Here is a 10,937-nt window from a genome sequence, read left to right as displayed (position 1 = left end):
CTATACCTTTGAGAGAAACCCTAAGTGATGGAATCTCTAATTCTAAGGGCATAATAGCGTCAGCACCATAAACAAGATTATAAGGAGTAGTTCCCGTAGCAATTCGTACACTCGTTCGGTAGGCCCAAAGAGCATAGATTAGCTGGTTACTCCAATCCTTACCATGCTTATTTACGGTTTTACGAAGAATTTGTTCAATTATCTTATTGGATGATTCGGCTTGACCATTTGACTGAGGATAATATGGTGTAGAAAATTGATGTTTGATATGATACTTCTCGAGGAATTTCTTCACGTCCTTGTTTTTAAATGATGTCCCATTATCTGAGATAATAGTGGAAGGTATCCCAAATCGAGAAATAATGTTTTCTAGAAGAAATTGACAAATCACTTCAGCAGTAGTAAAGCGAAGGGGAATAGCTTCTACCCACTTCGTAAAGTAATCTGTTGCGGTTATAATGAAGGTGTGTCCTTGAGATGAAGGAGGAGAAATTTTTCCAATAAGATCCAAACCCCATGCGGAGAAAGGCCAAGAAGCTACTTGAGAACGGAGTTCTTGGGTAGGAGCATGAATCAGATTATTGTGTTGTTGACATTGATGACATTTCTTAACAAATGAAAAGGAATCTTTCTGCATAGTTTGCCAATAGTATCCCATACGAAGCAATCTATGAACTAAGGATTTGCCCCCAAAATGCCCCCCACAGGCACCTGAATGTGCCTCTTCAAGAGCAACAGGGATTTCTGACTTATTAAGACAACGAAGGAGAAGACCATCGTAACCCCTTTGATAAAGGACATTAGAAAGAATGATATATCTAGCAGACAGCTTGCGGATTCTAGCCCTAGTGTTCCTATTAGCAGAATCAGGAAAGGTACCATCGGTCAAATATCTTATGATATGCGAGAACCATTCATCTGAATCTACAAAGTCACAACATGTTACCAAGCTAGAATCGTCTTCAATAGCTGGAGAAATAAGATTGTGAATAACGAAATTAAGATCAATCATAGGGTCCTCTAAAGATACTAGAGAAGCCACACATGCCATTGCATCCGCATGTCGATTATCTTTTCAGGGAACGGGTTCCATGGTATAAGAATCAAAATTTTGTAATAAAGAGATAGCAAGGTCTTTATATTATGATAATTTGTCTTGTTTTGCTTGATACATTCCTGTTACTTGTCTTATAATTAATTGCGAATCTCCATAGATATGTATGTGTTTTATATTCAAAGCTAAGGCTGCTTTTATTCCCGCTATAAGAGCCTCATACTCAGCAATGTTATTGGTACACAGGAAATTTAGACGATATGATAAGGGAATAGGTTTCTTTGTAGGAGAAACTAGAACAACACCTGCCCCTGATCCCGTACGACACTTAGAGCCATCAAAGTATAACTCCCAAGTTTCATCTTTCTCTATAGAAAGAATGAAGTCATCAGGAAAGGACTCAGGGTTAGGGAAGGAGAAAGGCGAAGGAGCCTCAACTAAGTGATCGGTCAACGCTTGTCCTTTAATTGCTCTTTGTGAAACAAATTTAAGGTCAAATTCAGTTAACATCATAACCCACTTAGCTAGACGTCCTGATAAATCAGTTTTAGAGAAAAGATGCTTCAAAGGATCAAACTTAACCATGATGTGGACTTCTGAATTTAAAAGATAATGTCTCAATTTCTGAGTCGCAAACACCACGGCCAAGCATTGTCTTTCTATCGCAGAATATCGGGTCTCATAATTGAGTAAGGTACGACTTATGTAATAAACCGGACATTCCTTACCATCTTTATCATGTTGTGCTAACAATGCTGCGAGAGCATGAGAAGAAGCAGCTGTATACAGAAGGAAGGGTTTAGAAGGTTCGGCAGGTTGAAGAATAGGAGGACTAGCCAAATACACTTTTAAACCTTCAAATGTTTGCTGACAATCTTCATTCCATTGAAAAGTGATATTCTTTTTAAGAAGTTGAGTAAAAGGAAAGGTACGATCCGCAAGTTGAGACACGAACCTACGAATAGCTTGAATCTTTCCTTGTAAGCTTTTAAGTTGAGAGACATTTCGAGGAGGTGGCATGTTAACAATAGCATCTATTTTCTTAGTGTCCACCTCAATCCCACGATGCGAAACTATGAACCCTAATAGTTTTCCACTATCCACACCAAAAACACATTTTTGGGGATTCAAGTGCATGTGATATTTACGAATTCTTTCAAAGATTTGATGGAGGATTTTAACATGATCCATGCGAAGAAAGGATTTAGCTAGAATATCATCAACATAATCCTCTAAAATCTTATGCATATAATCATGAAAGATAAGGGTCATCGCTCGTTGATAAGTTGCACCAACGTTTTTAAGTCCAAAAGGCATCATTATCCAACAAAACATACCCCAAGGAGTGGTGAAAGCGGTTTTGAATTGATCTTGAGGGTTAATAAAAATTTGATTGTAGCCTAAAAAACCATCCATGAAGGATAACAAGGCATGTCCTGCCGTAGAATCAACTATCATGTCAATGTTTGGAAGAGGGAAATCATCTTTTAAAGAAGCCTTATTTAGATCCCGAAAATTAGTACACATTCTTATTTTGTTATCAGGTTTAGCCACAGCGACAATATTTGAAATCCATGGGGAGTAGTCAATAGGGCGGATAAATCCAGCCTCCAATAATTTTTCAATCTCAGCCTTAACAAGCAGAGCCACCTTGGGATTCATTTTTCGAATCTTTTGTTTCACGGGCTTAGCATCAGGAACTAAGACAATATTATGAGTAACAATCTTAGGATCTATACCAGGCATGTCAGAATATGTCCAAGCAAAGATCTCAGGGAATTCATACAATAATTCTTCATATTGTTTTTGTTCCTCTTCATCCAAACATTTCCCAATTTTAATAACTTTCTCTTTGTTGCAAGGATCCATCTTAACATCAGTGGTGTCACTTATGAGAAGATTACTCTATTGAGGAGTATCCTTTAACTGAGGAAATTCTTTCACAATCTTATCGTTATCAATCTCTTTTCCAAAATAGGCTTCAGTGTTCAAACAATAAGGGAGTCCCCTATTGTGATGATAACGAGGAAGAGTGTCATAGGCTCCCAAGAACTCAGCTAAAGCATCGTCGGTAGGGAAGATATCCAAAGCACAATCACCCGAAGAATCCTCATCAATATACTCAGGGTGTTGTATTGACAAAGATGTAGAGATAGCATTAACACTAATGCATGGTCTTTTAGAAACTTTAGTACGTCTGTAGGGATTATAGCCAAGTCCAAAAGCATAATGTTGAAAATTAGTCTCTAGAGGAACTCTTATCCCTTGTTCATTAGCACCACAACCTTTTCCATGATACCCATGCTTAGCAAAAATGTGAAAACCACGACCATAACGATCAGCCATTTCAGGAAGAGAAGGTGGTTTTTCATAAGACAAAGAATCAAACTCTTCATAATTATAGATGTGAGGAGAAGAAGTTTGAGAAGCGGCCACAAAATTATTACTCATAGATTCAGGTAAGGTTGATTGATTTTTAGTTTCTTCTTTCTTTTCAACTTTGTGATTTTCAGCTTCTTCCTTCTTTTCAACTTTAAGCTCTCTAGAAAGAACCTTATATTCACCTACAAAGGTAGGGTTAAAATCAAGAGATCCCCAAACATCTTCTGCGAGAACCTTCTCAGGATCAAAATCCTTTTTATGTGTAGTTTCAAGTCGAGAAGGATCTTCTTTAGGAGTTCCAGACTCATCCAAAGGACTTTGATCATCGGAGAGCGAAGACTCATCAATAGGTTTCTTGTTTAAAGAGTCATCATTAGACGAGGATGGCTTAGAAGAATCTCCTTTGGAATTAGATGTTTGTAGACAAGCTTGAAAATTAGTATCTCCTATCAAAGTATATGTCTTATTGTTATAAACGAATTTAACTTGTCTATGTAATGTAGAAGGGACAACTTGCATGTTGTGAATCCAAGGCCTCCCTAATAACAAGTTGTATGTTAAATTTCCCGGCATAACATGGATAGGAGTAGGCAAAGTAACAGGTCCCACTGTGAGAGGTAAGGTGATGATACCCAATGAAGTCTTAGCCACATTGTCAAAGCCACGAATGGGACGAGAGTCAGGCTCAATAAGAGATGTATCCACATTCATCTTATGCAATAGATTAATGCTACACACATTAAGGCCAGAGCCATTATCTACTAGTGTTCGTCTTATAGCAGTGTCTTTCATGACAACCACAATCATCAAGGGATCATATTGTTGTTGAATTTCACTAGTAGGCAACTCATCTTGGGTAAACACAATTTGAGCTTTAGGATTCATCACAGAGTTAACAAAAGATGCTATATTATTAGATGTATTCGGTGGAGGAACATTCAAATCTTTCAAAGCATCTTGTAACATTCCATGGTGAGCGGAAGAAGTTTGAATCAAATCCCAAAGGGATATCTTAGTAGGGGTAGCTTTAAGTTGTTCTATGAGATCATATTCCTTACCCATAACTTGCGAAATACGGGGAGCTTGAGGAAGAATTGGTTGAGGATTAGGAAGAGAGACTGGAATAACAGGAGGAGGATTAGGTTGCCTATTATTTCTGGTATGATAAGTATGGGCAACCGCATGATAACTCTCTCTAGTTATTTGCTTAGCATAATTGTAAGGACTTATAGGTTTTCTTCCTTGTACGGTGATGATTGGTTTATTCGGGGTACAAAAGGAATCATGATCATACCTTCCTTGGACAGTAAGGAGAGGTGATTTAGGAATTTGAAAGGTGGGAGAAGGATAAGCACCTTGGACTTCAAAGAGAGGCTTGTTATATTCATTCAAATTTATCATGTTAACCAATTTAGAGGTCTTGTTTTTGTTTATAGGTTTCGACAAAGCCACAAAGTCATCAAGAGCATCATCCAACAAAGCATGATCATATCGGTTAAAGGGTTTGTCTTTTGATTCAAAAGGAGACATCTCCTCATAGAGGGGATTATTGAAAACAACCATGTTACTAGATTCAGGGGAAGAGTGGATAGGAATGTATCCTTGAGAGGAATCATTTGACTTATCTTTCTCATCACACCTAAATGGCATAGTAACAAGGTTTATGAGTTTTTGGTAAAATGAAGGTTTGGCATCTTTAGGGTTTAAAAACTCATCTAAAGCTTCATCTAATTCGTCTTGGCTATACTCATAATAATCATCAAAAGCATGAACATTTTGCAAATAAAAATCTGACATTTTGAAAAGATTGCATAAAATTTAAACACACAATGCAAAGAAACACAAATTTTATTTTTTTTTCTTTTTAATGAAAAATGAAATGAAAACACACTAATCTAGATCTAGATCTAACAAATGCAATGCAAGAGGAAGCAATGATAGATTCACGTCGGGTTCACCAAAATGTGTAGGGGAAAAAGCGAGACTAGGTTAACATGCCCTAATCCTACCTTTTGACACACATTACGAAATACGAAAGAGCCTAGAGATATCGCACAATTGGCTACTTCTTTTAGTGAAAGAGAGAGCCACGGGATATCTATTAGGATTCCTATTCCCTTGTTGAAATTGTAAGATCAAGTAATGTAAGTTCAAACCCTAATCCCAAAATGCAAGTATGAACTAATAACAAGATTGCAGAATTGAGATTAAACAATGAACAGCTGTAAATACAAGGATGAAATAAGAATGCAGATGTGTACCCAGAGTCAAGATCGGACTGAAAATGTTCGGGACGGGAGCGCGGGCGCCACTGTCCTGAAAACTACACCGGAAACTGCTGTTCTGCACTCTGAAACACTATCGGGAGGCTGTTTGAAAATTGTTTGTCTGGAGGACCAGGGCGCCCAGCGCCTTTGTCCCAGGGACCAGGGCACCCAGCGCCCCTGTCCTGGCAGGACCAGGGTGCCCAGTGCCCCTGTCCTAGTCTTTTACTCTGCAATTTCACACAGAGTGTTGTCTCGACCTTCTCTCTCCGGATCTGTATCCCGCGACGTCGTCCGAATCTCGAAACCTGCAATGATATCTGAAAAAGGGTGTATGGGCGGCTATATAGGGTTTTGCCTTAGTCAAACCCCCGCTTCGGTGATTCCCACCTCCATGAATAGCCAAATTGTTTTGTAAAATGTATTGTGTGTGCAGTCCTAGTGTGTGTGCAAGGTCCTAAAAATGCAAGAAAGCAAACTAGAGCAACCTAGAAAGTAAACCCTAATTGCTTGTAAATGACAATGTAAATGCTCTAAATCAAGATGCAATGTGATCTAAAGCATGAATAAATGATGTATTGAAGCTTATGCAAAGACATGAAAACAATACGAAATCATACCCAACCCTCAAGGGAGGAGTACAAGCCAATCTTCAGTCGGTAATCTCCTATTGTTCTTCAATGTCTTCCAAGCCCTAAGTGAAGGAATGAAATTGATAGATGCTTGATAGAAGGATGTTGAATGTTGTTGAAGTCTTCCAAGATCTGCTCTTTCGCTGCCTATGAAGTTCCTGGAAACCAAAAATCTGATCCCTTCAAATGAGGAAAGAGAGCTCTTATGTATGAAACCCTAGGTCGTAAATTCGTATTTTGGCCAACCTAGAGATTGAATATCCCGCCAATTTCTTGGGGTTAAGCTTTATTTTATGATTGGATCGTGCTCCTAAAATTTTGGAAAAAATGTCCCGGACCATGTTGCACTCCGGGCGCCACAGTCCCGACAACTTTTCACCAAATTTTCAGGGCCGTCGGATATGATAATTTTAGAGAGAATCCCGAAGTTACAGGTGATTTCGAGATGTTTTGACCCCGAAACCAAGCCCCCAAGTTCGAAATAGGACTTAATTAGGGTTTTTGATTAAGTGGTGTATTGGAGGAATAAAATGCGAAGGGCACGCTTTGGCGAAAGGGCCCAACTTTATGATGTAGAGGATGATGAAATAGGACCTTAGACCTAATTAATTTGATTAATTAAGTGCTTAAGGAGAAATGCAATGCAGAATGTAAAATGCACTAAGGCGGGTGCTAAACTAGGTGTGTAATTGTACCACCCTAGCAAGTGCGTACAATTTACGACACTACACTCTTCTAGTAGATGTTTCCATTATTTAGCCTCTATCACAGATGATAGGTCGAAAAGGAAGGTATCGTCCACAAGTTGTTGCATAACCATAGGAGGCAGTGTGGAAGCAACCTTTACCCCCAAGATTCTATTGGTCCTGATCAGATTGGGGAAATTCCTACCCAAGACTTCAGCTACCATAATGAACAAATAAGGTGAGAGAGGGTCTCCTTGTCGTAACCCCTTCCCAGCCTTGAAGAAGTCCCAAGGGGTGCCATTGACAATCACCGAATAGTGAACACTTTCCATTGCCACCCTAATAATATTGATAAATCTTTCCTGGAATCCCATCTTAGAAAGGACCACATACAAGAATTTCCAATTAACTTTATCATAAGCCTTAGAGATGTCAAGTTTGAGATCCATACCTGGGTTGTGACTTTTCTCCATGGAGTGAATGACCTCATGAGTAGTAATGACAACATCAAGAATCTACCTACCCATAACAAAACCTCTTTGAGGGGGACTGATGCATTTATTAAGGAGGGGTTTGATTCTGTTGACAACAACTTTAGAGAAAATTTTATAAATTGAGTGACATAGGCTGATGGGCCAATAGTTAGTCATGAGTTTCGGATCAGGGATTTTGGGCACCAAAACAATGAAAGTGTTATTCAACTTCTTCAGAAGTTTACCAGTGCGAATGAAGTCCCTGGTACCTTTAGTGAGATCATACTTCACAATTTCCCAAAAAACCTGGAAAAAAGAAGGGGGGAAGCCATCAGGACCAAGGGCCTTAAAGGAAGTAATAGACAAAACCGCTTCTTTAACTTCTTCTTCAAACACCCGGCTTATCAGTAGCTCATTATCAGGCTCATCTAGGACTTGAGGGATGAGACTGAGGAGTTTATCACTGATCTTAATAGGTTCTCTGACCCTATCATTTGAGTAGGCATTAGCAAATTGAAGGGAAGCCCATTGACCAATTTCATTATTCCCCACCACTTCCTCATTTCTGTTATTGAGGATGGAATGGATAGTGTTCCACCTTTTATGCTTTGAGGCCGATCTATGAAAGAATGAGGTGTTCCTGTCCCCCTCAGTTAACCATTGGATCCTGGATCTTTGCTTCTAGTAAATTTCTTCTAGATTCATGATTTCTTTCCATTTGTGTCTCCATCCCTCCTCCTCTGTATGAGTGTCCATAGAGGAAGTCCCCTCTGTAATGGTCCTCTGGAGGCGGTTCGAATTGGTTTCAGCCTCCTTTTTTCTCTTGAAGATATCCCCAAAGGGAGAAAGGATCCAGACTTTCACCTCCCTTTTCATAATTTCTAACTTTTTAGAAATTTTGAACATAGTTGTACCTTGAACAGGGGAGTTCCACCAGTTTTGTATGCTTTGGTTGAAGTCTGGATGGGAGTGCCACATGATCTCATACCTAAAGGGTGAGTGACTAAGGATCAGCTTGTCAACCCACGAGAGGAGGATCGGGGAGTGGTCAAAGATAGTGCGCAGGAGAGATAAGAGCAAGGAATTAGTTCCATTGTTCCACTTGATAGAGATCAGAAACTTGTCCAGCCTAACTTGAATCAGATTTGAGCCTTTTCTATTGTTAGACCAAGTGAACGGGTTCCCTTGAAGGTCAAGATCAAGTAACTCATTATTTGTGATGAAGTCAGCAAAGCCAAGCATGCTCTCACTATAGTCCGTTAGACCTCCTATCTTCTCAGAAGGATAAAGGGGGGTGTTGAAATCCCTAGCTAACATAAACAAGTCCCCCTTATTGTTAGTTAGGAAGGTGGTGATTTCCTCCCAGGTCAGAACCCGACTGTGTCTAGTATTAGGAGCATAAATGTTAAAAAAGAACCAAGAGGAGTTATTTATAGTGAACTTGGTGGAAAGAAAGTTGTGAGAAGAGCCAACTGCGAGACCATCTAGCTTACTCTTATTCCAAAGGGTAGCAATTCCTCCTGAGGCACCATCCGCCTCTCCATAGTGAAAGGCAACACCCGGCCATAAACTGTCAACAAGCGTAGCAAAATTTTGGTAATTCATTTTCACCTCCTGGATTAGGATAATATCAACTCTATTGGTGAGTATGCATTGCTTAAGAGCATACTGCTTTTGGGGGCTGTTTAAACCCCTTAAGTTCCATGAGAGGAACTTCATTTCTTGCCCTTCTATGTTGTCTCTAGGGTTAATTGCCTTCCACTAGTGATTTCCCTTGCCATTACCTTAGTTCTGAGGGTCCTCTTAGAGGGCCTGCCTGTTTTAGGGTCGTTTCCCACAAATGCCTTCTTATTTACTCTAGTTTTTCTTTTCAATTCCTGCCATTCCCCCTTTTCCTTATCCATCAGGGAAGACAGGGCAAAGCAACTACCAATAGATAGAGTAGTGATATCCCCAAAGGATCTTGTAGCAGACGAAGAGGAAGTCGGGTCCAGACCAAGCCTAGTGGTAGGTGAGGCCCTAGCGCAAGTGTTCCAAATATTGCTCCCACAACTACCCACTGAGTTGGGTATCAGATGCATGATTGTTGGCGGAGTACAAATATTGAGCCCTTTCTTCTCCATGATAGTCGCCTCCAAATTGAGACCTTCTTGTTCAATCTCCACTTGGGGTATCTCTCCTTCTTGTAGCTCTAACCCCAAGCATCTCCTCGAGGGGGTAGGAGCCTTCTTGGAGTCAAGGGTAACTATCATGTTAAGAATACCAACCAAGAAGGGGTAATCCTCCTCATAGGTATCTTGAGGGCCCATCTTTTCTATCAGGTCCTCGGTCTGACCCACAGTGTTGTTGGAGGCCGGGGGGTTACCATTCTTAGCTGTCTCCCTGATAACAATACTCGGGGATGACAACTTCTCCTTCAGCTTTTGCTCCAGAGGTTGTGGGGTCGGGCAATCCACAATAACATGGCCATTTTTACCACATCTTTGACAATACAGGGAGGCGTTCTCATAGACAATCACTTGTGTCCATTTAACCCATTTGGATTTGAGGGCAATGAAATTAGGGATAGGGTTATTAATTGCCACATTCACACAAAGACGAGCATAAACAAGTCTGGACTTCTGAATTGTCACATTGTCGACAACAACAAACTGGCCAAACGAGTTACCAATCCACCTGAAAATGGCATCATCCCAAAATTCCAGGGGGAGGCCCGGGAGTTTGATCCAAACTGATGCTAGTCTAAGGAGGTTCACACTTGGGTCAAATCCTGGCTTCCACTTGGAGAGAGTAAGGAAATGCTTACCATAAGACCATGAGCCAGACATAATATAGATGAAGTCTTCTTTTGCAGTAAATCTAAAAAGGAAGAGTCTGCCAGGCATAGCAAAGTCTGAGACACTACATTTGGTTTTCCATCTAGAGCTCACCCATCTTTTGACCATATCTATAGTGGGTCTGAAGGCTAGGAATATTCCTACCAGGTAAAGGTGAAGGGAGGAAGCAATATTATCCATGATATTGTCTGGGAGAAAAATATCGGGGCCCTCCTCACCATTAGTGACTTTTGGCAACAACGTTGGAATTTCTGACTTGGAGTTACCAACAAGGGCACCTTTCCAGGAGTTCACTTGAGCTTCCCTAGACAAAGGACCCACCTCTTGAGTCTTGGGGTCCTTTTTGGGGGAATCCAAGTTGGGGGCCACCAGAGGAAGATTCGCAAGGCCAGAGGAAGATTCGCAAGGCAAGGGGCCTTATGTAGGATCTCATTGCAAGCAACAACTGAGGGAGCCCACCCATCTCCTTGGGCACACACACACAAGAGCCAAATCCAGAAAAATCTGCAAGTCAACCAGGGGGGTCAGGGTCCAGGGAGGACTGACCCTCCCCAGCAAAAACGATAGGCATAGCAGGAAATTCAAAAAAGTGCAGAGCGGGAAATTGTA

The sequence above is a fragment of the Cryptomeria japonica genome, chromosome 4, assembly GCF_030272615.1.
Source record: "Cryptomeria japonica chromosome 4, Sugi_1.0, whole genome shotgun sequence".
Classification (NCBI taxonomy): Eukaryota; Viridiplantae; Streptophyta; class Pinopsida; order Cupressales; family Cupressaceae; genus Cryptomeria; species Cryptomeria japonica.
This window is presented reverse-complemented; position numbering follows the sequence as displayed.